General features: G+C 40.0%; 1 protein-coding gene and 1 pseudogene across 1 annotated transcript in view; one reads left to right on the top strand and one right to left on the bottom strand.

Moving 5' to 3' along the window:
- LOC149285006 (uncharacterized) overlaps positions 1-22,061 on the top strand; it is a 386,586-nt gene that overhangs the window by 121,634 nt on the left and 242,891 nt on the right. The gene's annotated exons all lie outside the window — the stretch shown is intronic.
- The window catches only part of LOC149285012 (uncharacterized), a 37,612-nt pseudogene continuing 20,666 nt past the window's right edge, over positions 5,116-22,061 (bottom strand).

Raw genomic sequence — 22,061 nt, 5'->3', positions numbered from 1 at the left:
ATTCCTGGAGGAAGAAAATAAAAAATTGGGAAAAGAGATAGAGAGATTAACAAAAGAACATACTGAAGATAGAGCAGAAAGAATTAAATTAGAGCAAAGATTTAGGGAGAGATATCTTAGAATAAGAGGTCTTCCCGAACAGAAGGAAGAAGATATATATAAAAGGATAAAACTGGCCTTGGATGAATTTATGGACCTAGATAATGAACCTTTTCTCCTTGAGGTGGACAAGATGTTTAGAGTAAGCTCCTGGGTTGCAAAACAGAAGAGACTGGCCAGAGATATCCTGATTTATTTTGTTAGGACTCAAATGAAAGAAGCAATTCTCCAACAACACTTTCATACAAGATTCAAAACCAAAGAAAGTGAAATGTTATTGTTTAAAGATATCTCTGGGAAACTGTTATGGAAGAGGAAGGAATATGGACCACTGACTAAGATTTTGCGCAGCAATGAATCTGCTACAAATGGGAACTAACTCAGGGCCTATCTTTTAAATTCAAGCAAAAAAGATACCAAATCAACTCGGTACAAAAAGAAAGACATTTTCTACATGAGAATGAAAAAGAACTTAATAAAGGAGACAGTCAGAAAGAAGAAATAAACAACCCCGGAAAAGGAGAAGAGGATAAGGAGGAAGAGAGCTTAGAAGAAGAAACAGAAGAAGGAGAATTGCTTAGGAAACCAGATGGAGAATATGACAATGAAACTGGAGAAGACGGACATCCTATCATCGAATGTTAAAGGAATCAACAGCCAAAAAAAATAGGTAAACTTTTTCATTATTAAGGGAAAGAGACTTGATGTCATTTGCCTTCAGGAAACCCATATAAAGAAAGAGGATATAACATTGTTGAAAAATGCCAAATTGATAGCAGCCCCCAAAAGGAGGGAAAAAGGTGTAGTGATATATGTAAAGGATAAATCAGAATCTAAAGAGGTATTCTGAGACCCCAATGGATACTTGGTTGGTGTAGAAGTTTTTACAAGACCAAAAGATCCTAATGGTGGGAGTTTATGTACCCTTAGAAAATAAAGGACTGTGTTTTGAAAAACTGAAAAAACAAATGCCAGACCGTATGAGCGATAGGACCTTAACAATGGGAGATTGGAATGGACTGATAGACCCCCAGATAGATAGAAAAGCAGACAACAAAACATACTTAAAGCAAGGGAAATTGCCGAAATCTTTCTTTGAATCAAAAGAAGCCTTCGCATTAGAAGATACTGGAGAATGAAGTAGGGTCTGTCTAAGGGATTCACGTTCTTTTCAAACACTCATCAATCCTGGTTGAGAATAGATATGTTCTTGACTTCCACAACTATTAGCACAATGGTGGAAGCAGTAGAAACCCTACCAAAAATCCTATTGGATCACAACCCAATTTTATTGTCTTTGAAGAATAAACCTAAGGAACTGATATGGAGACTAGATGAGACTTTGTTAAAAGACGGAAAAAATCTAAATAAAGCAAAAACAAACCCACTTAAATCCTTCTTTGAAGAAAATCTGAATGGAGAAGTCAGCCCAGAGATCGTCTGGGACACAAAGAAAGCGGTAATGAGGGGTTTCTCTTTGAAACAATCTTACGAAAGGGAAAACAAATAGAGAAAAGAATTGGAAAGAACTACAGGAAAAGTTAAAGGATAAGGAACAATTACTTAAAGAAAACCCCCAAAACAAAATGATTCAACAACAGATTAAGAAGATTCAAAAGGAAATATCCACAAGGCTAATAGAAGACCAGGAGAAAAATTTAAGACACATCAAACAGAAACACTTTGAGAATGCTAATAAACCTGGCAAATGGTTAGTATGGAAACTGAAAAAGGAAAAGGAGAAACAAATCTTTTCAAGGCTTAAAGAAGGGGACGAGATTTATTCCAACCAAAAACATATGAAAGAATGTTTATATAAATATTTCACAAATCTATACAAAGAAGGACATATTTCCCAGGAGAGGATACAAGAATCTTTGGACAGACAAGATGTAGTAAAGATTGATGAAGAACAGAGATTCGAACTTAATAAACCAATAACGGCTCCTGAGGTACTAGAAGCAATCAGTAAAACCAAGGCATCCAAAGCGCCAGGGCCGGATGGCCTAAGTGCAATGTATTACAAGAGCTTACAGAAAGAGCTAATTAAACCCCTAGTAGAAATCACGAATAGACTCTCACAAAGAAGAACGCCTGACTCTTGGAAGATAGATGATATTGCACTGATTCGTAAAGAAAGTAAGGAGCTGCTGGAGGTGAAACATTTCAGACCGATTTCTCTCCTGAACAACGATTATAAAATCTTTGCAATGGTCTTAGCAGAAAGATTTTAGAAAACCCTACAAAATATCACAAACGAAGACCAAACGGGCTTCCTCCCAAAAAGGCACCTTAGAAACAACAAGAGAAATTTACTAGATATTATAGACTTCTATGAGAAGAAAATAGATGAAAAAGCAGCTATAATTTTTCTTGACGCTGAAAAGGCATTTGATGAAGTTAATTGGAGCTTCATACTGGAAACCTTAAGAAAAATGGTTCTAGGAGATAACTTTATCAGCTGGATAGATGCAATCTATAGAAAACAAACAGCGAGGCTTATTATTAATGGGGGAAAGTGAAGGCGTTACCTGTAATGAGAGATACCCCTCTCACCTTTGTTATTTATGGCCACTTTAGAGACTCTGAGTCCTAGCATTAAAGAAGATAAGAAGACCAAAGGCCTGGAAATAAAACAGGAAGAGTACAACCTTAAACTATATGCGGACGACGTGGTGATATACTTATCTGACCCAATAGAAAGTGTTAATCCCCTGCTTTATAAATTTATAAATTAAAGGAATATGGACAGCATTCAGGTTTCCGGATTAACAGGGATAAGACAAAAATGTTACCAATAAATTTAACAAAAGAATGATCAGGAAAATCTACAAGAATTGACTGGCTTTAAAGTGGAAGAAAAGGTCAAATATCTAGGTGTTGAGTTCACCCCTAAAAACCAAGAGCTCTTTAAAAACAGCTACAAGAAAATATGGGGTGATATCAAACAAGATCCCAATAGATGGGCTAAACTCAACCTGTCCCTCTTGGGAAGGATCAGGGCAGTTAAAATGAACGTACTGCCTAAATTACTATTTTCACTTCAGACTATACCTATCCTTCTTAATGACAAACCATTTTTAGAACGGCAGAAGGACCTGCAGAAATCCATCTGGACAGGAAAAGACCTAGAATCAGATTTAAATCTCTAATAGATGATGTAACGATTCACAATCCTCTCTTCTATTTTGACCCGACACTTCTTTGGGTGTTTGAAGGACAGTCGTGTGGATGGATTTTAAAACACAGACCAAGCGGCTGGTTAAACAAGAATATAAGTTTATTTTTAAAACAGAATAGGCAAAGGTATCTTTGAGATGGAGTTGTTACTATGTCTTCTTTTGTTACATATATACAGGACTGGTTTTAACTCAATAATAATAATAATAATAACTCCGCCACACAGGCTATACTGTCACTCAAGAAATGATGTAAGCCAAAGCCCTCTTCCTAAGTCTGGTTCCACTGAGTCTCTCTTCTAGACTCTCCAGAAGTAATCCTGTCCCTCTCTGGACAAAGCAGTTCCCTAAGTAACCATCCCTCAGGAACTATGGGAACCCAGTCCTCTCTTGGACTCTACTGTTCCCATCCTCTCTATAACTATCTCCCACTGAACTCCCACTTCATCCCTCAGGATTGCAAACCCTAACTGACTCCACCCAACTGCCAAGCGGAATCTTCAAACTCCTCAGCCAGCACCTGATTGGCTTAGAGTCTCTGGCTTCTGATTGGCTGGTTTGTAAGTCAGTCCGTCACACGCCTCCCCCCTTTAATAGGTTCATTGAGACACAGAACCAAACGGTTCTAAGGTCCAAGGAACTCCCAGTTATCAATTATACTTACCCATTATATATAACATTATACACACATCAGGTGACACATGTGATATACTTCATATACTTTTTTATCAATAACCATTTCCAACTTAAATATCTTTGGTATTTTCCTGTATGTTCCCCTTTTAAACATATGTCTAATATCAATTCTACCTGTTATAACAACTTACCACCATTTTCTTGCAAGTTTAGCATATTATATCCATATCCCTTATCATTTGTTGGGTTTTAATATTTTAATAACACTTAAATAACCTTTTTCCCAACTTTAGATCTTTATATGTTCCATTTAAATGTTTTTATCAAACATACTTAATCTTTTAACCCTTTTCTCTTATTGATGGAACATCATCTCCAACTACTTTGCCCCGTTCCCAGTATGGTTTTGAAAACATTTCATCTTCCATTATACTAATGGCAAACTACAATATATTGGTTTTCTATTCTATCAACTCAATGATATCCTTGTCCTTTTTAGGAGTCTTCTCTGGATCAGTCCTTGTAACTGACCACGTGTTTCTTTTTACCGGCTGTGGACTTAACACCTCATCTAGTAAAAAGTCTTTGCTTCCTCCTGTTTCACTGGACCACATTCATTGAGTGCGTTGATCAATCTTTACATCTTCTTCTGTAGACCGTAAAGTGTCTCTTATCAAAATCATCCCGTTCTCTAGATAGTTCATCACAATCTTTGGTCTTTTTCCCTCTGTTGAATCTCCTTTTCCAGTTGGTTGATGGCTTTTGGGGTCCCACCAACGCTTGTCTGTCATCTGGTCGCCACCAGTATGTTTGACAGCGAAGTTTATAGACGTGAACATGTTCTGCATATACGTATCTATTCTTTCAACTTTTACTTTAAGATTCTTCCAGTCTCTGTGAACTAAACCTTTTTCTTGGGTTATATCACCCATTTGCCAAACTACATATCTTTCAACACTGTCCTATTTAATATATAGCTTCCAGAACCCTGAACTCTTTATTAGAACCTACAAAAGCCTGCTGTGATGCTTTTAATAACTACTTGGCAGACAAAATCTCTCAGATAAGAGCCAATTTGGATGCCGGCCTTATGACAGAGGCGACAGGAGAGGTATCCAGAACCTCCACCCATACTGTTATTCTGGATCAATTTGAGATGTGGAGAAGCTCCTTGGGAGTATGAAAAAGGCGACTTGCTCTCTCAATCCTTGCCCGTCTTGGCTGGCCGTTCAGGGGGAAATACCATCAAGATGCTGCTAAAAAACATAACTAATGCATCTTTGAGGGAAGGCTGTCTTCCATCTTGCCTCAAAGAGGCGGTGGTTAAACCACTTCTACAAAAAGCCTTCCCTTGACTCTCTGGACAGAAACAATTACAGGCCAGTTTGGCTCTTACCATTCTTAGGCAAGGTAATCGAGAGGGCAATCTCCATTCAACTCCAAGCAGTCTTGGAAGAAATGGATTTTTCTACATCCACTTCAAACTGGATTTAGAGTTCAGACGTCCATGGTCACCTTAGTCAGTGACCTCCGTCTGAGCATCGACAGCTCTTTGAAAAGGGGAAGTGGGACCCTGCTGGTGCTCTTCGACCTCTCAGCGGCCTTCAATACCATTGACCACAGTATCCTTCTGGAGCATATGGGAGAGTTGGGAATTGGGGCACTGCTTTCCAGTGGTTCAGGTCCTACATCTCGGGCAGATTCCTGTCACTTGGGGAGAGTTGTTCGTCCAAGAGGGAGTCAAGTCAAGCGTCCCTGAAGGCGCAATTCTGTTCCCAGTGCTATTCAGCATTTACACGAAGCTGTTAGGTGAGATCATTCGGAGACATGGGGCGGGGAGCAGGGAGAACTTGAAACAGTAGTACATGCGCTGGTCACCTCTCGGCTTGATTTCTGTAACGCACTCTACATGGAGCTATCCTTGTGCCAAGTTCAGAAACTTCAGTTCGTACAGAATATGGAAGCCAAGTTGGTTACGGGCTCTTCTAGAACTGCCCACATTACACCGGTTCTTAAATCCCTCCACTGGCTGCCCATTAGTTTCTGGACAAGATACAAGGTGTTGGTTCACTCTGGAACGACCTCCGGATGAGATCCGTCCTATTAACACCTTGGAAGCCTTTAGGAAGGCTATTAAGACGGACCTCTTTCCAGACTAGATGAGATCTATTGACTTGCCTCCCCCTCCTCCTGACCCTTACCCTTGCCATCGTTAGTGTGATGGAAATTGCTATTGATGTATATCGTTCCTGCCCTCCCACCTCTCCTTCAGAAAACGACCCATTTCTTGCCCGAAAAAACATTTTTACTGTATTGTGTTATGAAAGTTTTAAATTTTCTTGCTGTTTAATAGGATTTTTAAGGGTTGATTAATGTTTTTATAATTGGGAGAAGGGTTGGGGGGTTTGGAATTTTAATTGTATTTCTTAAATTGTATTTTATTTTATTACTGTAATCCTCTTTCATTCCTTTGAGAAAAGGTGGAATAATAATAATAATAATAATAATAATAATAATAATAACAACAACAACATCTCTTCAAGGGGGTCAAAAGCCCGTTCAGTATGCTCCCAGAACTGGGGGGGGGGGGGTGTTTCTGGGCTGTGGGTCTCTCGGTTGGTCCTCCTCTGCAGGGTTGTTGTGAAGGAAAAGGTAAGTATGTGAGGGAGGATGCTCCATCTGGATCCTGTGGATCTCTAAGCCTAGTTCCCAGGTTCACAGGGGATTGCCAGAGTTTTGAGGTCCCTCCGTCTGCCTCCTCTTGGCTTTGGCCAGGAGGATTTTGGCTCTTCTCCCCCCCCCCCCCGAGCCCCCTCCCTCAGGACTCCAGAGAAAATTCCCCCCCCCCAAGAAAAATGCCATTGAATCCTATCCTCTGCGATGCTATTTGGCACAAAACTCTTCCATAAATGAGGCATCAGAAGAGAGGGGTTCTCCTCGGCCCCACTTTCCACGAGGGAGGGGGCTCCTCAAAGACCTTTTTCCCTTTGGATCCCCCTCCCCTCCATGGCCATGCCTCTCTCCAAGAGTCCCACTGGCCTTCATTTCTCATAATAACTCCCCAAGTACCCGGGACCCAAGGAATCCCCCAAGGAGGGGGCAGGGAAGGAAAGAAGGAGAGGAGGCCTTGCAGGACCCCTGCCTTTCTTTGGGGGGGGGGGGGAGAAGAGGAGTTTCTCCCCTCCAGCCATTCCTCTGAATGAACAAGGGCTCTCCCCACTTCCCTCCCTCCCTAAGAAGAGACTGTGAGGGCAGAAATGGCTTCTGGGGCTGAGACTGTGCAGGCGCATATAGTCTCAAAGGCCCCTCCTCTGCATGCACAGGGATTGCCAGGTCCTAGATGCTGCAGCTTATTCCGCTGGCGGCCTTTGTGGCAAAGGAAGGTATGTGCCGGGGTTCAGTGGCCTCCCCTTCCTTCCCTCCTTTCTTCCTTTGAGGAGACCGCAATGGAGGCCAAGGTGCAGTGCTGGACTCAGGAGGGAAAGGCAGGAAAGGAAGGCTCTGCTTTGGAAATATAGCTCTCTCTGTGTATCCTGTATGTTTGTGTCTGTGTGTCTGTGCTATTCTTATGGCTGGGAATGGAGAAGAGAACTGAGGAGAGAAGAAAGGGTCAGTTTTGGGCAAATTAAGAAATTCTGTGCATCAAAGTCCAGTGTGTTGAAACAGTAAAGAACTTTATTGAGAACACATAGAAATTCAGTGTTTAAGCCAGAACTGACCACTCCAATGCAAACAATGTATTAAAACCCCTAAAACCTAAAATATCACCCTCTTCCAAACCTAGCCCCCACCTCCAATTCCCACAGTCTCTGCCCCACAGGTAACAAGGCCCCCTTTGCCATTCCCAGAAACTAGCCCTTTCTGTTAATACCTGCCTCCAACTTTCTTAAGCCAAAATCCCAAACACTGCAAAAGCTATAATTCCCATAACTATTCTAACCAGCTGCAACAAATCCCAACCTCCCATCTACCTAACCTATACCACAACCCACAATCCCCAGCCCAATTGACAACCCAAAGCACTTATCTATACTATTGGCAATTAAAAACTAAACTTAACAAAATCCAACTTGAAAACATAGAGACATATTGACAGAGAAATTTTACAAATAAGATCACAAGGGCCTTTTCTGTATTCTGTATTTTTTGTATTCGTTATTGACAAATATAATGTTAGGATTTTTGTGGCTTCTCTCCTCTGTGGACTCTCTGATGTGCCACTAGGTGTGACCTCTGAGAAAAACATTTCCCACAATGCTGGCATTTATGTGACTTCTCTCCTGTGTGGACTCTCTGATGTGTCACTAGGATTGACTTCTGAGAAAAACATTTCACACAACGCTGGCATTTGTATGGCTTCTCTCCTGTGTGGACTCTCTGATGTTTCACTAGGTCCGACTTCTGAGAAAAACATTTCCCACAATGCTGGCATTAGTATGGCTTCTCTCCTGTGTGGACTCTCTGATGTTTCACTAGGTTTGACTTCTGAGAAAAACATTTCACACAACGCTGGCATTTGTATGGCTTCTCTCCTGTGTGGACTCTCTGATGTTTCACTAGGTATGACTTCTGAGAAAAACATTTCCCACAATGCTGGCATTTGTATGGCTTCTGCCCGGTGTGGACTCTCTGATGTATGACAAGGACTGACTGGAAAGGAAAACATTTCCCACAATGCTGGCATTTTTGTGACTTCTTTCCTGTGTGGACTCTCTCATGACTCAAATGTTTTTCTGTAAAGAAGGACAATTACAGATGAGACTGAAAATCAGACTTAACAAAGGAGGGTGTTACCACATGATTTAGCCCTCATTAATCCCTCCTTCTTAGAGATTAAATTAATAAAGTTGCTGTGAGTAACCCAAGCATGACCCTATTGCTTATGCCTCTAAATCCATTGAATGGTTGCATTCTTACTTATAGGAGCTAGCAAAGAAGAGACTGTATGGGGACTGCCTTGAGGGAATCAGTGGAAGAAGATAGTCAAAGGACTATTGAAAAAAAAATTAATAAAACATGTTCAAAAATACTTTGATTGACAGGTGGCATCATATCCTGTGAGACGGCCATAGACTGCTGAGTCAGAGCACATGGCATATGCAAGCTAACTGCAGAGGATGCTTCATGCTGTTTGGCACCAGGAGAGGACTCACAACCAATACAGTATGCAGCTCACATGAGGATTGGAGTGGATTGGATTGGAGTTGTGTGTTCAGGAGACGGTGAAGTTGATGGAAGTTGGAGAGGAGAGCTTGCAAATATTTGTATTATTTTGCAACTCAAGATAGAGAACCTCCAAGGATTTCAATGAAATTGACTGTGTTTGTGACTTATTTTTAAGTGTGAAAAGTGGTCAGTGCATTGCCAATGCCTATATCTGGATATTTGCTTCCGTACTCTGCTATGATATTTTTGAATTGAGTTTTAAGCAACTTGTTTTTTTACTGTGTGTAAAAAGATGCTATTGTTGTTTTGTGGCTATTTTACAGGTAAATACAAATAAAACCTATTATTATTATCTGAATGGTTGGTGGCTGCCTCCCAATCCCCAAGGCCCCTCTTCTGGCCCTTCCCAGAGGTCCCTTCCTCTCCGCACAGAGCCAGGCGATCCTGGCTTTGCTCCTCCTTCCCCTCCTGGCTCCCAGAGGCTTGATCCCCTTCCCTTTCTCCCTCCGATCTCCAACCTTCCCTCTTGCCCATCTGCACTGCTTTACCATTTAACCCTCAGCATCTCTTTCCTGCCTTTCTGTTTTTCACATTGCCTCCATCACTCTATCACAGACACACATCCACAGAGTGTGATGCATAAAAGGGACACTTTGAAGTTCATTTCTTGAGAAAGGCAGGGCAATCAATATACAACTAATGCATTAGGAAAGGCAGAAGAAGGAGTCTGGGACCTGGTTTTTGATATTAGTGAGGGTCACGTGCCAGGGATGAGCATTAAAACAGCCTCTTCAGAGCCAAAAAAGGCTGGAAGAGGGGCTACAAAAGCCAGGAAACTTGCTCAGGAATGGGCTGAGGACCATTTAGGGGCAAAAAGCATTAATCTCCATGGCTCCTTCCCACAACATTCCAGAATTGGCAGTTTAGGATTGGATATTTAGAATCCTTACAAAGTGGAGAACAATAGTTCCTCACTAAAACTAGAAATTTCACGATTCCGCAGGAAGTTGTTATGACAATTAAATTACATGTGAAAGGGAACTAGGAATGGTAGTAGAGCACAAGTTGAACATTTGTCAACAGTGTGATGCAGCAGCTAAAAAGGCCAATGTGATCCTAGGCTGTATCAATAGGAGTATAGTGTCAAGATCAAGGGAAGTAATAGTGCCACTCTATTATGTTTTGGTCAGGGCTCACTTGTAATAATCCTGTGTCCAATTCAAACAGATGTTGAGAAGCTGGAGCATGTCCAGAGGAGGGAAACCAAATTGGAGAACGGTCTGGAAACCATGCTCTCGCAGGAATGACTTAAGGAGCTGGGTATTTTTAGATTATTGAAGAGAAGGTTAAGAGTGAATATGACAGCCCTGTTCAAATATTTAAAGAGATGTGATATTCTGGATGGAGCAGGCTTGCTTTCTGCTACTCCAGAGAAAAGGACATGGAGCAATGGATGCAAGCCACGGGGACAAGAGATTCCACTTAAACTTTAGGAGGAACTTCCTCACAGTAAGAGCTCTTCAACAGTGGAATATACTCCCTCAGAGTTTGGTGGATTCTTCTTTGGAGGTCTTTAAACAGAGGCTGGATAGCCATCTCTTGGGGATGCTTTGAATGTCTGTTCCTGCATGGCAGAAGATTGAACCGGATGGTCCTTGTGGTCTATATCAACTATTTGATTCTATAGTTCTAAAGTGGAATCATAGCGCTTTGACAGTAAATTATGAAAGGGCCCTCAGTCTTCACAGGAAGGGCAATGGATTCAGGTTCCTTACCCACAGAGGCCACATTCTCATAATTCTCCATCATCACGGAACTGTACATCAGTTTCTGCTTTTTTGTCAACAGTTTCCATTCCTCCTCAGTGAAATATAAAGCCACATCCGCAAAGGTCACCTGCAACAGAAAATAGCCCTCATCCAGAAAAAGACTAATAAAAGGGGAGGAAAGCACATGGTGCATTGCAAATATTATTTCAACACTGCAGAAATCAGTCCAGGAAATAAACTTTAAATTCTGCAAGCAAGAAAAAGCTACAGCTTTTGAGATCCAGTTTGTCTCGAATCCTTTCAATATAATATAAAATATGATAAACAATATAAATTAGGCCATTTCTGGAATATTATTGATTGATTAAGATACTGACTATGTCGGACTTCCGGTAAAGATGGCGGAGCGCTAACAGCAATTCTCAGTAGCAGGAGGAAAGCTGTGCCGCTTGCAGTAATTATTTTGGGGTCAAAGCGATCCCCTCGTTAAGGGGGACTCAGGTGGGCTCTCGGGGTCTCAGACCTGCCTTTTTCTTTCTTAGACGGGGTTCTCAGACCCCAGAATAAGGGAGAGAAGCAGGGAGACGGGAGCAAGCCGCGACTGCAAGCTGGGGTAAAGCCAAGCCTCGCCGCGCCGGACTTTTAGGGGAGGGAGAAACAAAGAGGACAGACTCTACTGCTTTACAAAACAGATTCTCCTCAATAATACCTTGTCGGAAGGCTAGAGTGGATTAAGACAGAGAGGAAACCACCAGTCTAAGTTATAGGTGAGGAGACCTTTGAAAACATTAAAAGGAATTGAATACAAAACGGGAAGGAAGCGCCCAGCTGCGACAAAAATACTTTGGAGGACATTTGTGAAGCAGTGGGTTGGGGAAGAGTGGATGAGAGAAATAAGAAATTGGAAAGATAAGACAGTCTCCTGTTGAAACAGACAAGGAAAACAGAGGAAAGAGGACCAGGAGGAGAAGCAGACGAAAAGAGGACCAGGAGGACTAGGACGAGAAGCAGACGAAAGCGGACCAGGAGGAGAAGCAGACGAAAAGAGGACCAGGAGGACTAGGAGGAGAAACAGAGGAATTGGGGAAGACTGTGACTGAAATCAAGATAAAGACTCACTTTTGCCTGGTTTTGTTGTGCCTGGAGGGGGAAGGGAAGGCTCGGCGTTTTCAAGGTCGCTGGCCACGTGTGGAGACAGGAAATCAGCAAAGAAGGAAGTAAAAGGAGGAAGTTGAAAACGAAGAGGAGAAGCAAGAAGGAACGAAGGGCTGCACAGAGACTCATGTAAGAAACTACAGTGACGCCTAGCGGTGAGGAGGATAAATTGCAGTAGAACATAGATAAAGGAAAGTATAGAACAGAAAGCAGCAGAACATAGATATAGGAAAGTATAGAACAGAAAGCAGCAGAACGTAGATAAAGGAAAGTATAGAATAGAAAGCAGCAGAACATAGATATAGGAAAGTATAGAACAGAAAGCAGCAGAACATAGATATAGGAAAGTATAGAACAGAAAGCAGCAGAACATAGATAAAGGAAAGTATAGAACAGAAAGCAGCAGAACATAGATATAGGAAAGTATAGAACAGAAAGCAGCAGAACATAGATAAAGGAAAGTATAGAACAGAAAGCAGCAGAACATAGATATAGGAAAGTATAGAACAGAAAGCAGCAGAACATAGATAAAGGAAAGTATAGAACAGAAAGCAGCAGAACATAGATATAGGAAAGTATAGAACAGAAAGCAGCAGAACATAGATAAAGGAAAGTATAGAACAGAAAGCAGCAGAACATAGATAAAGGAAAGTATAGAACAGAAAGCAGCAGAACATAGATATAGGAAAGTATAGAACAGAAAGCAGCAGAACATAGATATAGGAAAGTATAGAACAGAAAGCAGCAGAACATAGATAAAGGAAAGTATAGAACAGAAAGCAGCAGAACATAGATAAAGGAAAGTATAGAACAGAAAGCAGCAGAACATAGATATAGGAAAGTATAGAACAGAAAGCAGCAGAACATAGATAAAGGAAAGTATAGAACAGAAAGCAGCAGAACATAGATAAAGGAAAGTATAGAACAGAAAGCAGCAGAACATAGATAAAGGAAAGTATAGAACAGAAAGCAGCAGAACATAGATAAAGGAAAGTATAGAACAGAAAGCAGCAGAACATAGATATAGGAAAGTATAGAACAGAAAGCAGCAGAACATAGATAAAGGAAAGTATAGAACAGAAAGCAGCAGAACATAGATAAAGGAAAGGATAGAACAGAAAGCAGCAGAACATAGATAAAGGAAAGGATAGAACAGAAAGCAGCAGAACATAGATAAAGGAAAGTATAGAACAGAAAGCAGCAGAACATAGATATAGGAAAGTATAGAACAGAAAGCAGCAGAACATAGATAAAGGAAAGTATAGAACAGAAAGCAGCAGAACATAGATATAGGAAAGTATAGAACAGAAAGCAGCAGAACATAGATAAAGGAAAGTATAGAACAGAAAGCAGCAGAACATAGATAAAGGAAAGTATAGAACAGAAAGCAGCAGAACACAGATAAAGGAAAGTATAGAACAGAAAGCTCTTTTTTTGTTGTTCCTGTTGCTGGACTCAGAACTATGAGTGCAGAGAGACCAGAAAGAACAATAACCACACGAGCGAGTGAAAAGGAGAAGGAAAGAAAAATGGCACAACAAATAGAAATAAGGCAAAGTCAGGTAAGAAGACCATCTATGGAATTGAAAGCAATGGATGTAAATTTGAAGGTCTTGGAGGCGATTCAGAAAATGGAAGCCAATATACAGAAGGTGGAAAATAATATACGTCAAGAGATAAAAGATTCAAGGGAAGAATTAAGAAGAGACTTTAAGGGAGACATGGAGGGGCTGAAGGAAGTGATGAAGACGCTTTCCGATGAGGTGACTGAAGTGAAAAAGAAAACGACAAAATTAGAAATTAAAACAGAAGAGCTGGAGAGAGCAACACAAGAATTAGCAATAATACAAGCACGTGAAAAGGATCTAAGCAGAATGAAAGAACTGAAAGACAGAAGAAAGTGTATAAAAATTAGAGGCTTGAGGGAGAAATATAACGAAGATCTTTATGATAAATTGGTCCCAGCCCTCGCCAAATTGATTGATTGCACTCCTGAATATCTGGACTTAGATATTGATAAGATTTTTCGTATTAATTCAGCGGCTGCAAAGAACAGAAATTTGCCCAGAGACATTGTTGTTTATTTTACTAGAGAGAGAATTAAAGATAAAATAATACAAGAAAGTTATGTTAAAAAATTAATGATTGATGATGTTGAAATAAAAATTTTTAAAGATGTGCCTGGCGACCTGCTACGCAAAAGGAGAGACTACACAACATTGACAAGAATGCTACAAGCTAAAAATGTGAGATACAAATGGGAGATGCCAGAAGGAATCTCCTTCACATGGAGACAAAGATTTTATAAGATTGACACTTTAGAAAAGGCAAAAATTTTTTATAATAGATGGTTTAAAGAGGAAGAGAAAATGAATAAGGAAGTGAAAGAGCTGCAATCTAAGAAAGAAAGTGGACAAGAAGGAAAGAATGACGATAAAGAAGAGAAAGAAAAGATGAAACAGAAAGACAAAGATGAAGAGCAGAAGAACACTGAAGAAGAACAGGATCCGGAGGGTGAAGTGATGCTGTTGGGAGCTACAGGAGGAGTGGAACTGGAATGGGAAGGGGATATGGATGCCTTGAAGGGGCTGTTGGAGACTGGACTTTCAAAAAAGAAGAAAGAAGAAGGAGAAGAAAGAGAAGAAGACGGAGGAGGCTGATAACAACTGCTGAGTGAAAGGAGATGAAAATCACATCATGGAATGTGAAGGGGATGAATACGGGATACAAGCGGAAAAAAATATTTCATGTACTGGAAAAAAATGGGGGGGATATATGTAGTATACAAGAAACAAGGATTAAGAAAAAAGATGTAAAATATTTGAAAAATCCAAAATTGGGAGAAGTCTTTATCTCCGCGGGTGAAAAAAAAAGGAATGGAGTAGCTCTATATGTTAAAAATAAAACAACTGCTGTAGAAAAATTAAATGATAATGAAGGAAGATATGTAGGGATTGAAGTTATGATAGAAGGTAGGAAGACTTTGGTAATTGGTATTTATGGCCCAACAGAAAGGAAAGCCAAATTCTATAAAAAATTATGCAAAGAGATAAAAGAATTAAAATTTGAAACACTCATATTAATGGGAGATTGGAACGGAGTAATAGACCCTAAAATAGATAGAATATCAACAAAGAAAATAACAGAAAAACAGGGTAAACTGCCAGAAACGTTTTTCAAAATGTTGGATACTTTCTCGCTATTAGATGTGTGGAGATATAGAAATGAAAAAACCAAAGATTACACTTTCTACTCAAATCCGCACAATTCGGCATCTAGGATTGATATGTTCTTAATTTCAAGAGACTTGGCACAAGATGTAAAGGAGGTAAAAATTAAAGCAAATAAAAATTCGGACCATAACCAAATTTTTCTAGAACTATTGAAAAAGGAATTTGATTACAGATGGAGATTAGATGAATCACTGTTGAAGGATAAAAAAATAGAGAAGGAAATCAGACAACAGATCAATTTTTACTTTAAGGAAAATCTGGAAAAGGATACAAACATGAAAATTATATGGGACGCAGCAAAGGCTGTGATAAGAGGACACTTGATGAAAAAAAAATCTGAAAGGAAAAAAAGGTCACAAGATGAGATAAGAGTCATCTCAGAAAAGATTCAGGAGAAAGAGAAAGAAAAACTGAGAAACCCACAGAATAAAAAAATTGATAAAGAAATAAAAATTTTAAATAACCAGTTAAATGTTAAAATGACAGACGAAATAACCAAAAAATTAAAATTTGCCAAACAAAGACAATTTGAATTTGGAAACAAAGCCGGCAAATTTTTGGCTTACAAAGTTAAAAAGATGAGAGAAGAAAGACAGATATTGAAATTAAGAGACAGTCAAAGAATTATTACAGAACAAGCTAAGATGAGAGAAATTTTTCATAAGTATTACAGTAACTTATATGAAAAAAAGAGTAGGAAAAAAATTGAACAGGACAGACTAAGCGAATATATTATGAGAGTGGAGAAAATTGGCATGGAAACAGACATTAGAGAAACGATAAATCAAAGAATCACGAAAGAGGAGATAAGTATGGCAATTAGGAGAGGGAAAAGAGACAGAGCTCCGGGCCCAGACGGATATACACTAAATTTCTATAAAGTTTTTGAGGGTGAATTATTAGAACCATTAGAAAAAATATTCAATAACATCTTAATAGAAGGTATACCAGATTCATGGAGGGAGGCGAACATAACCTTAATACCTAAAGAAGGGAAAGAGCAGGACTGCCCGCAAAATTTTAGGCCTATTTCTTTATTAAATACGGACTACAAAATTTTTACTAATATCTTAGCAGAAAGATTAAAAATTGTTTTGAGAAAATGGATAAAAGAGGATCAATGCGGCTTTCTACCAAATAGACACATTAAACAAAATATAAGAATCATAATTGACTTAATTGAGTATTACGAGAAAAACCCAGGGAAAGAAGTTGCACTAATATTTCTTGATGCGGAGAAAGCTTTCGACAACTTAGATTGGGATTTCATGATAAGAACAATTAAAAAATTGGATATAGGACAGAATATGACAAAATGGATCGAAGAAATATATAAGGAACAAAAGGCTAGAATTATAGTAAATGGAATTAGGACTAAAGATTGTATAATAAATAGGGGAACTAGACAGGGATGCCCATTGTCACCATTACTATTTATCATGTGTTTGGAAGTGCTATGTAACAAGATTAGAGAAGATAATTCAATAAAGGGATTTAAATTTAAGGGGAAAGAAATTAGATTAAGAGCTTATGCAGATGATGTGGTTCTAATAGTTGAAGAACCCATTGAAAATATCTCAAATGTATTTAAAATAGTAACTGAATTTGGCGAAAATGCAGGACTAAAAATTAATAAAGATAAATCAGCGATGATTACCTGTAATATGACAAAAAAGAGACAGGAGATATTATATGAGAAAACAGGGATAAAAATTCAACAAAAAGTCAAATACTTAGGGATTTATATAACAAAGAAAAATAGTGATTTGTTCGATAATAATTATAAAAAGAGCTGGCAGGATATAAAACATAATTTGGAAAAATGGAACAAATTACAATTATCATTATTAGGAAGAATTGCTCTAATAAAAATGAGTGTTTTACCAAAAATCCTATTTTTATTTCAAAATCTACCAGTAATTCATAATGAGGGGATCTTCACCATATGGGACAGGGATCTAAAAAGATTTGTGTGGGCGAGAAGGAAAGCCAGAATCAATTGGACAATACTAACGGACAGCAAAGAAAGAGGAGGATTAGGGATGCCAAACTTGAAACTATATTTTTATGCATGTTGCCTGGAATGGATCACAAAATGGGTGGAACTAAAGGACGAGCAATTACTAGATTTAGAGGGATTTAATTTAAGATACGGGTGGCACGCCTACATGTGGTGGAATAAAGTTGAATTAAACAAGGAATTCAAAGAACATATTGTAAGGAAAGCATTATATAAAGTATGGACAAAATACAAGGAAAAATATTATACAAAGTTACCAGAATGGGCTTCTCCTCACGAAGCAATATTAAAGAAGGGCAGGATTGAGGGAAGAGATTGGCTAAAATATAAAGATTATATAAAGATAATAGAGGGAGAAATTACAATGAAATCTAGGGAAGAAATGCTAAAAGAGGGAATTAAAATAGACTGGTACTTATATTACCAATTAACGGAAAAATATAAAGCAGACAGAAAAAATGTAGGTATAACGTTAAAAAAGACAGAACTGGATGTTATATGGATGGATAAGGATAAGAAAAAAATAACAAATTTCTATAATCTAATTTTGAGACTTGAATTGGAACAAGAACAAATTAAGCATTGTATGATTGTATGGGCACAGAATATAGGGAAGAACATACAGTACGAGGCGTGGAAAAGAGCTTGGGGACAGGATTTAAAATTTACGTTGTGTATGGACCTAAAAGAAAACTTCTATAAAATGATGCACAGATGGTATATGACACCGAATAGATTAGCGAAAATATATAAAAATGATAAAGGAAAATGTTGGAAATGTGAACAAACTACGGGAAGTTTTTTCCACATGTGGTGGAGTTGTCCTCTGATAAAAAAATTCTGGAGAGAAGTACACAAGAAAACTGAAATAATTTTACAATTGCAATTCCCTCTGGTCCCGGAGCTCTGTCTTTTAAACATAGTAGAAAACAAGGATTTAAGATCGAAATTGAAACCATTATTATATTTAATCACCGCTGCCAGAATAACAATTGCCAAAGTCTGGAGAAATAAGGAAGTGCCGAAAGTGGAGGATTGGTTAGAAAAGTGTTTAGAAATCATAGAAATGGATACCATAACTTTGAAATTAAAAGATGAAATGCGAGAAGAAGATAATTTAACTTGGTCGAGAATAAGAGAACTGTTTCAAAAGGGAAAGGTTAAATAAGGTAATAAGGAGCGGATACCGTTGTTGTGTAGTATTATAGATAAAGAATTAATTATTGTATAAACTTAGGATTTAAGCAAAATAGAATGAAAGACGATGAGATAAGGAAGTAAGGATGATAGACTTTTGAGAAATAGAGATTTTATAGCTAATAAATAAGCAGTAAGTGAAATAGAAAGTGAGGGGGGGGAGGGGAGGGTAAAGATATATTGGTGTAAGAATTTGGATATGTTTTGGTATGGCCCTTTTTACGTTGTAAATAATTCAATAAAGACTATTATAAAAAAAAAAAAAGATACTGACTATGTCAACATGTATAGTACATTTAGTCACCAATGAATCATTTAGCCATATCTCACCTAGTTTCAGAGGCAAATTTCATTTTTAAAAAACAGTTCTGGGGAGTACTCTGGGCTTCAGGGCCACTGGGCCCACCCTCAATTTAGCTCCAGATATATTCTTCCATATCCCCCAGCATTTCACAGACTGGGAAAGAAAGACTCATGTGGACAAGCAACACCAGAAGGCGGTCCAGATGGCCAAAGTTGTTAATTATAATGATCACACAAGCGAGGAAGGGTACAGAAGTTTGTTTTTGCTCCGACTCCTGGCAAGGGCAAGACCCTGCTTCCTTCTCTCCTCCCGTCTCCCCTCTTTTGAGTGGATGGGACACACACTCTTTTGAACTTGGAACACATTTTGCAGCAACTGAACTGACCTGAAGACAAGGGGGAAAGTGGGAGGAGGAGAGTGAAATAGGACATTTTCAAAGCCCCCTCAAAAAATGAGGTGATAGAGGATTAACCAGGACTCTCTCTGCCAAACTGCAACAGTATGTTTTCTGCTTGCTTTCATGAGCTGGCCCAGATACAGATGAAATTAACAGTCAGGATGGCAACTTACCAAAGAGCTGTTGTACCTCTTTCTGTTGGAGCCCAGCTCCCTCTGCTTGGCCTCTGTGTTGGCCATCATGTGGGAAGGGGGATCCTGGTGGCCCTGCACTTCGGTCACTTCTAACAAAGGACACTCCAAATCCGTGTACCAGGTGTCCAAGATGAAGTTCCTGAGAAAAGAGACAAGGGTTAGGCTTGGTTTGGCTAGAAACCCTGCAGCACTCAAAGTCACTGTATCATCACGACTTCTCTTTCACAAAGAGGAGGAGCGGGAGGACCTGCTTTATGTCCCAGGTGGAGAAGCTGTAGCTCCTGGGCTGAATAAGAGCTACATTACCTTAGAGATCTGATCTATGGCCTCCCCTCATCATGGCCCCCTCCCCATTTAGACACTGGTCAAAATAATTATTTCATTTATGTAGATGATACTATTTCTCTAAGCTTAACTGCTGTTTTTGTTATGTCAGTCATAGCAGGAGCATGAAGTAGGCACCTCCTCCCTCTGCTTGCTAAAGCCACATAGAATCTGAGGCATGTACATTTGTGTGCATTGTTTCTGAATGGATCTATTGTCAAAATGACAATTTCTTTACTTTTCCTTGTATATTTTTTAAAAAGATGAACACTGCTGAACGTGTTGCACTTGAAATATCAAAAATCTATAAATGTATAGGCTTATGACTGAACATTGAACCGTGGATTATGCTCATTTGAGGGAAGTGAAGATGTATGTAAACTCATTTTATAAACGCAGTGAAACGAATACCTCATAAAACTCTAGCAAACACCACATACACACACAGTCCCCACACAAAGGACTCACTGGCACACTGTGTGTCTGGGGTCTGGAAATCTCACTTCCACATTCTGGGAAGACAATGCTGCCAGAGAGTGAATGTGGGACTCTATTCCTGCAAAGCATGGGCTCACTCTCTCAGCTGCAACCTTTCCATACAATCCTGGACTGAAAGATTTAAACAAAGGTCCTCTTCCAGCTCCAGGAATAAAGGCCTACCTTCAGTACAAAGACCCCGATTCCTGCAGCCCCAGAAAGGCCTCTTCTGCAGTCCTTTATGGCCGGAGCTTCCCTGGGTCAGAGGCCGTCTCCTCAGCCGTCGGGAAGGGCTGCTCTGAGTGCGAAGGAGGAGGAGGTCCACAGGGCTGAGGGAGGGAAGGCAATGGGGAAAAGGTCAGTGCCAATGGCCATGGGGGGCAGAACGTGATGCCTAGGAAAGTCCTCTGAGTCCCAGCCCTAGAAATGAATGGCAGGAGTGAGTCCAGGGGGCTGAGGGGGTCTCCTTTCCCAAAGGGGGAGGCAAGGACCGGTGGGACCCTCCCCAGCTAGGGCCCAAAGGGAGGGTCTCTTTCCCACCTTTCTCTCCCAGCCCCCAAAGCCCAGACTCCCCACTGGCCCTGGACCCCTGCCTCCCCTTCCTCATTGGCCCCACTGGACCGCACTGGACCCTTCCTTCCTTCCTTCCTTCCTTCCTTCCTTCCTTCCTTCCTTCCTTCCTCTCAAAATGGAGGGTCAGAGGCACAAAGGAGGCCTGGCCTCCTTCTCTCTCTGGAGCCTCAGGGAGAGAAAGAGGAACCTTTCGATTCAATTGCAGAGGCCTCAGAGAAGGTTCTGGAACCGCTTTGATCTCTAGGAAAAGCGGGATACAAATAAATGCTTTATTTTTATTATTATTATAGTCACAAGCAGTACAAAATGGCCGCCGGAACACAAAATGGCCGCCTCTGCCTCAGCACTTGGCAGTTAGCAGTTTGAGGCCTTCAGGGAACCCAAAATGGAGGATGAAAGGGCCCCAAAGTCGGAAGGGATCCCAAACAGGATTTCTGATCCTAAAGAAAGGTTTTCCTGATGGCGCCCAATGGCTGTGATAACACAAAAAGTCCCCATACAGGACTTCCAAACCTTAACAACACCTAAACATTTTCCTGATGCTATTGAAAGGAGGAACCTGATCCCCTCCTTAATTACAATCAATAGTGAAAGATATTAATATTGATATTAAGAGTGGCCATCATCCACAACCCAGCTCAGGTGTTGACCGCTCAGGGGGGCCAGTCCAGCTGCAGGTGGCCCTTCGTCCGTCCATCCGTCCCCCTTTCCTTCTGCATTCCTCCTCTTTTCCCCAGCATCAGCCCCTTTCCCAAGAAGGCTGCATCCACACTATAGACATAAAGCATTTTGACACCACTTTAAGCGCTCAGTGCTATGGAATCCTGGGATTTTACCTTTGGACACTTAGCCTTCTCTGCCAGAGAGCTCTCATGCCACAACAAACAACAAATCCCAGGATTCCATAGGATGGAACCAAGAGAGTTAACACATTTTAGAACTGGAATATCTCTGCAGTGCAGATACAGCCTGAGTCTTTTCTAAAAGAATAGAAGCACCCAAGTTGAATTTTTATCCTGTTAAGAATGGTTTAGATTTTTTAAATATAAGCAGTTTGTTTTTCCGTCTAATCTTTATTCTTCTTGTTGTTTGTTTGTATGTTTGTTTGTTTCATTCTTGGTAATATGAGTTATTCTGGCCTGTCTCCTTCCTTCTTGCCTGAAAATCTATTAATAAGGAAACTGGGGAGACTTTTAAAACCTTCCAAAGGACCCACTTTTGGCCTTTTTTGGGGGACTAGCCTCCTCTTAGAAGCCAAAGCCCAATGTTTGTGAAGAAGAAGGATAAAGCTTGTATTAAAATGATCCTCCCCATTTCTGATCCCTTCTAAGACCCATG

Source organism: Sceloporus occidentalis, unplaced genomic scaffold (assembly GCF_023333645.1).
Source record: "Sceloporus occidentalis isolate IW3139 unplaced genomic scaffold, rSceOcc1.0.p SCAF_86, whole genome shotgun sequence".
Classification (NCBI taxonomy): Eukaryota; Metazoa; Chordata; class Lepidosauria; order Squamata; family Phrynosomatidae; genus Sceloporus; species Sceloporus occidentalis.
The sequence above is the reverse complement of the archived record's forward strand: the minus strand, read 5'-3'. Positions and strand labels throughout refer to the sequence as shown.